Raw genomic sequence first — 7,214 nt, forward strand, 5'->3', positions numbered from 1 at the left:
TTCCATGTATTTTCTTATTAATTGGCTCGTTTAAAGACAAAAAAATAAAAAATAAAGTTGTCAAAACGTTCAATCTGTGAGAGTGCAGCTTTAATGTTTATTTATGAATTGTGTAATTTTACCCTTTTAAGGAGTTTTTAACTGTACTTTTAAAGATTATTTTTTGTAAATAATCATGAAATTTAAGCCTTTGTTATTGTCTCGGTATGAATTATGGAATGTTATCATTTTAAAGAGTTTTTATACAGTTCTTTTAAAGAATAATATTTAACCGCGAATACAAACTACGGATAGTACTTTAATGGGAGGGGAGGGGAGGGGGGGGGTCATTCCATTTCAAATAAAAACAGTTAAATAAACACTGATTTACAAACTTAGACTATGCATATACCTGCATGTTATGATAATACACCTATCACTAAAAAAATGAGCCACTAAAGTTACGAAGTCCAAATTTCTCGAACAATCGTTTTTAGACTGTCGGCTGCAAGCCGACAGTCTTTAGAGAGCGGTATTTCAGAAACGCGACTAGTCGCCTGACACGACATATTGAACATGAATATATTAATACACACCACCTGCGTAGCAACAGAACTACTTACGTGAATGTGGGGCGTCAAGTACCTGCTTATGTGTATTTAAGGCGTTATTGCCTTTTTTATGACAAACATTGCATGTTACTCTTAGTATAGTTGTACCGTTGCAATTTGGTGAGTTTTATTGAACAAAATAATGAAAAATAATGAAAGTATAGCATTTACATACGAAGTCATTTTACCCTACATCCAATAGTAAGCTACACCACATGTTTGCACCCCGTGTGACGTCACACATATCCCGGCATTCAAGACTGACCCGGCAAACCCCGGCAAAGAACTTATTTTATGAATGAAAGCTATTAAGAAATAAATCATACGCGGTTAAAGAGTTCATGTCATGTAATATTTTGTGAAATAGCTTTTATGTTTCAAATGATTTTTTTCAGCAGCAATCGAACTATTGTATTTGTCTGAGTAAATTATTTGGATTATACCTATCACAGTGTGTCAACGTTATGCCTATTGTTATTTTGGACTATAGGGTGTAGTTTTTAAAGTCATACACAATATGGCGGCGATTATGCGGAAATGAAATTGAATGTTACTTCGAACACGTTCTTCTACAAAATAACCGACCTGTATTTAGTGCTATTGCTTTAACATCAATCGGAGCAATAATGGCATCAATGTATGCGTCTAAAAATGTTAAATTTAGATGGAGACAATCCAGAAATGAGCTGCCAGGAAGTGATCGATTTCGGACACGAAGGTAATGTACATTAGTCTGAAATAATAGACGTGTTAAACGGGATTCTTCCAATCCCTAACGTCTAAACGGTTTTGTGCAAAAAGCGGGGGTGTTTGAAAAATATTGAAATTGTATTAAGTGAAGTATTTTATGGTTGAAATGGATAATAAAGTAAAGATTTATATTCATATTTTACCATGGAAGTGCAAAGCTATTTTGCAAAAAAACAAGCATTTAATGCATTAAAACACATTATTCACCTTTCATTAAAAGGAAAGTTGACTGACACAGACAACAATTATGCCAAGTGGAACAACTTGACCCAATCGTAATAATTCGGCCACCTCCGACGAGCTTCGAGATAATACAATCGTAACAACTCGGCCTTGGCCGAACAATCTGAACATCTCAGCCAGTATCCAACAGGGATTGACTATCTCGAAGCTTACCGAAGATGGCGAGTTGTTACAATTGATGGCCGAAATGTTCCGATTGTTGTAAAATTGTGAACTGCAGCCTTGCAGGTGCCCTTCATGTATATATTGTTATGTTTTGACAGAATGAAATGAAGAAAAAATCATCAAAATCATAATTATTTGCTTGATATTACTTTTTGGTTACGGAATTTATAGAAAATAACATTATCTGGTAATATTTCTTGTTTTTATGATATGTTATAGATGCAATATGCTTTAACCCGGAATCCTGATCGGAATAACTACCCACTTTTCGTACAAAACAATTTGTACGTGAAGGATTTGCTGTATCAAAAATCGTAAAAACATCTGTCAACGTACAATTATTTGGACTAGAAGGTACATCTAGCTGATCTACATCTCTTAGTCTAAATATTTGTACGTTGACGGACTCTTTTTACGATTAAAAAAATGTATTATAAATGTGTTATATGGGATTCTTCCAATCCCTTACGTCTAATCGGGTTTGTGCAAAACAGGGTGGGGGTTGAAAGATATTGAAATCGTAGTTAGATAAGTATTATATGTTTGAAATAGATATTAAAGGTTTATAGTCGTATTTTAGTTATCACCATGTAAGTGCAAAGATTTTTTTCACAAAACAAGCATTTAATGCATTTAAACACAACCATTTTACATCTATGTAAATCTATGCACCGCAGCCTTGCAGGTGATCTTCATGTATAACAGTTTATATCATTATGTTTTGACAGTATGAAATGAAGAAAAACACTCATCAAACTCATAATAATTCGTCAGCTTTTATTTTTTGTGTACATAACTAATATTTTAGATATATATAATTATCTGACCCGGAATCCCAATCGGAAAAGCTACCCACTTTTGGTACAAAAAAATTGTATGTGAGGATATGCCATTTCAAAATTTGTAAAAAGATCAGTTAAGTTACTATTATTTGGACTAGTGCTTCAAGTGTTTGATTTATTGTCTCTATAATGTATAATGCACCTGTCAATTGTAGAGCCAAGCTGGGAGCTGCCTAAAAATCAGTTACCCAGTTAGCTCAGTTTGACAGATCTCCATGCAAGTGTTCACATGGTCGTGGGTTCAAGCACCATACCAGTAGCATCTTTTCTCAAAGGTTTACTTTAGAACCCATCATCCAGGAGTAAACAATTATGATTTTTTTATTAAATATTACAGGCCATGTTCTTTTGTAAACTTTCAGATTGAGAAGTGCCTGGATACAAGGCTAGTATTGTTAACATCATCTGATACAATCAACTGGAACAAAGCTGAAATGGCTGCCTGACCTGACTTAAAAATTGGATGGCAGTACATCAGACTAGAAGATTACAAGTATTGAGGTGGACAAAATGAAACCTGAGCCTACCAAAGCTGACAGATTGCACAAGAAACACATAAATGCAGGTATTTACTGAGATGTTGTAATTATTTTTTGAAACTTCTCATCAGCTGAAACAGAGTTGGCCAAAAAAATGAACAAAGGTATATACATTTTGAATTCTAATTCAAATGAGAACTTTACTGGCCAGCACAGAATGGTAAAATGCTAGTCTACCAATATGAATGTGCCTGGTTCGAATCAGTAAAGCTGATGAATGTACTGGTTGTGTAGCCAGGATGTGAGTAGGTCTGCACTTGGCTGATAATGCATATCATATGTTTAAGCTGCACTCTCACAGATTGTCTGTTTTACCAACTCTTTTTTATTTCTTGGTCTTGTAATGAATTATTTTATGCGAATTTCTGAACACTGACATAACAGACAACTGTAAAAAGGGGATCGCTGCTTTCTTATATTAATTCAGTCAAAAAAGACAACTGAAAATATTGGAACGCTGTTTTCTTATTTTAATACGGTCAAAAGATGATGGTCTGTGCCAAAAATCTCATTATTAGTAAAGCGTTAGTAATGCTTTTAACCATAAAACCAATAGTTACAAATGTAAATATAAAAAACATGATCTTATCTTTTGTCAGCAGTCTTATTTCATCAGTTTTCATACTGCTTTTCAATAGCTTATTCCAAGCCAAAAAGTAAAAGAAGTTGTCAAAACCTTCAATCTGTGACTGAGAGTGCAGCACTCTTACAGATTGAATGTTTGGACTACTTCTTTTACTTTTTGGCTTGGAACGGGCCAATTTATGTGAAAATGCATGTTAACCATTCATATAAGATTGCTGACAATAAATTTGTCAGAAAATGTTTATATTTAAGTTCAAAATGTTTTATGCATTTTTCTTAAACCGTTAGTAACGCTTTAAGCCATAAAACCTTTGTTTTCGACCTGAAATATGGAAGTCTGCAATCTAATATTTTGTCAGTAGTCTTATAAAATATCACTGGTTTGCATATATTTTAGCAAAAAATAGGTCATTCCAAGACAAAAAATACAAAAGTTGTAAAAACAGTAAATCTGTGAGAGTGCAGCTTTAAATGACTAAATGTTTTGATTTGGCTCAATTTTCACCTAAAATCTTATAGTTTTGTGGCATCTAAATGGTTTGTTTTTAACAACATTACATGTGCATATGTATATATTTGTTCTTAAATTTGTAATTTAGATTGGAAGATTCATTCTCTGGAAAGTAGAAAAGGGCATGTTACATACTGTTATCACTGCCATGACAGAAACCATATTGAGGAGCTGGTCCACCTGTAGGAAGAATTGCGCTATTAGTTGGAGCAGCACTATATCCCAGCCATACACCAGCACTTAGTTTGTCATAGGAAGCATTTCTGAGCAGTTATGGAGACCACTAACTATGCAGGTATGTCATAATCAAAATCTGGTTTATATATTTTTTTATAATTTAGCATCTGTTGAGAAGAAATTTATTTCTAGATTGAAGGCACACACTATAGATTGATGCCCAAAAATATATTTCTTAGGCCAACCTTAAAAAATTTCTTGTTTGGAGTAACCCTACCCAGATTTTTTAAGGTGGGTAGGTAGGTAGGTTTTTTTTTTTTTTTTTTTTTCTCCAACGACAACTGGATCTTGTGTACAGTACATTCACTACATAACACTAGTTATTCAAGGCATTGTAATAAACTTTTGAACAACAAACATCTTAACTTCTGATCCTTTATTTTTTTTAATTTCAAAGAATTTCAATCTACTTAAGACTGACACAGAGATGAACTCAACAAAACAAACTTATGACACTCAAGATAAGCAAACGAAAATGTGAAACAAATTGGCAATTGTTACATATTTTAAAGTTTTATCAAAGTCAATTAAGACTGAAATCCTGTCATATGAATGTGGACTAAATTTTTCTGTTGCAGTCTCTGAGGGCTTTGACGAGACCGTTATTTTTGACATTTTTTCGAAGTTGTCGTAGTAGCTCTCCGGGATTGTTTCATCGTTCTCCATTAAAATATCAAATACATCGTACCATGTGTAGTCGACATTGAATTTTCTTACAAAGTTGTTTTTAATTTTTTTATTTAAGTAATTTATTGTCACACAAAACTTCGTTCGGTTCACGTTCGACAAACTTGCAGTCAGCCATGTTTTCGAAACGCTCATTGCGATCAGCGATAAAAACCGAAGCTCTACGAGTGTGTCTACAAATCGAAAAGATCCGAAACAGAAGAAAAGAGCAGAAACAGAAAATAGTAGCGGAAAGGCGTTGAAAAAAAAATTCGCGGATCAAAATGCCAAAAAAAAAATTGAGTCGGCAACGATTTTTATGGGTCGGTCGCGTTACTCCAAACAAGAATTTTTTTTTATTTTAGGCCTTATTTTAATGCATTATCATGTCTAACTCATTTGACTTAAATGATCAAAGCAAAAGAAATGCAAATGATTAATCTGCAGATATACAAATGTAAGCTTTTTTAACTGGGGAAATTGTTGCCACTTGTCTATTAATTAAAGAACACATTTATAATTAATAATGTTTAATCTGTACACAAATCATATGCCTTCTTTGTTTTAACCATCAATGTCAAAGAGTCCAGCATGATAATGCACTAAATTGAAAAAAATGCATTAATTTATATGAACCCTTTAAAACAAAGACATTTCCTAAATCCAATAAAAAAATAATTGAATATTGATGCAGAGTTCAGTTAGAATATTATATAACTTTTTTTGCAGTTGTTGCAATGAAACTTGCACCAGTGTGTTTTCTGTGGAGATAAAGAGATAGTGTCCAGCAATGAAGACCCAACTCAAGATCTGACCTTGTAAGGCCAATATGAAATAACTGTGTGGGAAAATGGGAAAAACCTGCAGTCAGGAATGCACGGAAATCATCAAAAGATCAGTGTTAAATTAATCTTGAATAACTTGACATTTATTTTGTTTGACATATTTATTCATGGTGCAGTGAAAACATTCTTTTTTTCTCATGGTTATTTAAATTTAGAATTGATAGGAGGGAACATCACTATGTAGTTTCATGTTCATAGTCAGATCAAAACCCATGTACATGCCCAAATGAGCATTTGAAAATATCAAAATGGTACTTGTTGTATGTAGTGTAAGTTAATTAACATAATAAACAAAAATATTTAATCAATTTCAATTTATTATGCCCCTTTGAAAGAAGAGGAGTATATTGCTTTGCACATGTTGGCCGCTACGTCCGTCTGTCTGACAGTAGACCAAAGCTTTTCCGGGTGATAACTCTACAATTCCTAGACCTATTGTCAAACTTGACATGAAAGTTTGGTTTAACCAGTAGATGATCCCTTTTGATTTTAAGGGTAATATGGTCAAAGGTCACAGTGACCTTGAACAGGAAGGTGTCAAACCATACATCTGACTGATAAGTTGACAATGCCTGCACCTATGGCCCAAAACCTAACATGGAGGCTAAGTCTGACTATTAGAAGATCCTATTGATTTAAGGGGTCATTGGGTCAAAAGTCAAGGTCACAGTGACCTTGAATGCTAAAAGGTTGTACTAATAATGACTGGACAAAGCCTGCACCCATGGCCCTTGAACAACTTGACTTTGGGGTTGGGCCTGACCAGTAGGTGAGCCCTATTGATTTGTCACAGACCATTGAACGCAAAAAGCTTGCCTGTGTGACAACTCGACAAAGTCTGCACCCATGGCCTTTAAACTTGAAATTTAGGTTTGGGGTGACCAGCAGATGACCCCTTTGGATTTGGAGGTCAAGGTCACATCTCCAATATTGGTCATTAAAACTATGTCATTTACTTATTCCCTGCTGCTAAGAGGATACATGTTTATCAGCAAATATCAGCCATCATCTGAATATGAGTGAAAACTGTACCAACTACCCTCATACTTTGAATAGCATAATCTTTAAACTGCCTCAAAGGCATCTTTTGTCAATGAAAAACCAGCTGTCATTTCGGTCAATGCATATTTCATTCAATTGTCCAGATATTCTTGACAACATGGCGCTAATTAATGCTGCAGGTTTGAAATTTAAGACATTAGTTTTTTTTCTTCAGTACCATGCAGATTTATTAACACTTT

General features: G+C 34.0%; 1 long non-coding RNA gene across 1 annotated transcript; it reads left to right on the forward strand.

Moving 5' to 3' along the window:
• Positions 1-1,062: 1,062 nt before the first annotated feature.
• Positions 1,063-6,390, forward strand: LOC128212317 (uncharacterized). Its single transcript, XR_008257431.1, has 4 exons — positions 1,063-1,308; positions 2,953-3,155; positions 4,314-4,520; positions 5,858-6,390. It is a non-coding gene; the product is annotated as an uncharacterized LOC128212317 (long non-coding RNA).
• Positions 6,391-7,214: the final 824 nt, after the last annotated feature.

The sequence above is a fragment of the Mya arenaria genome, chromosome 12 (genome assembly GCF_026914265.1).
Source record: "Mya arenaria isolate MELC-2E11 chromosome 12, ASM2691426v1".
NCBI lineage: Eukaryota > Metazoa > Mollusca > Bivalvia > Myida > Myidae > Mya > Mya arenaria.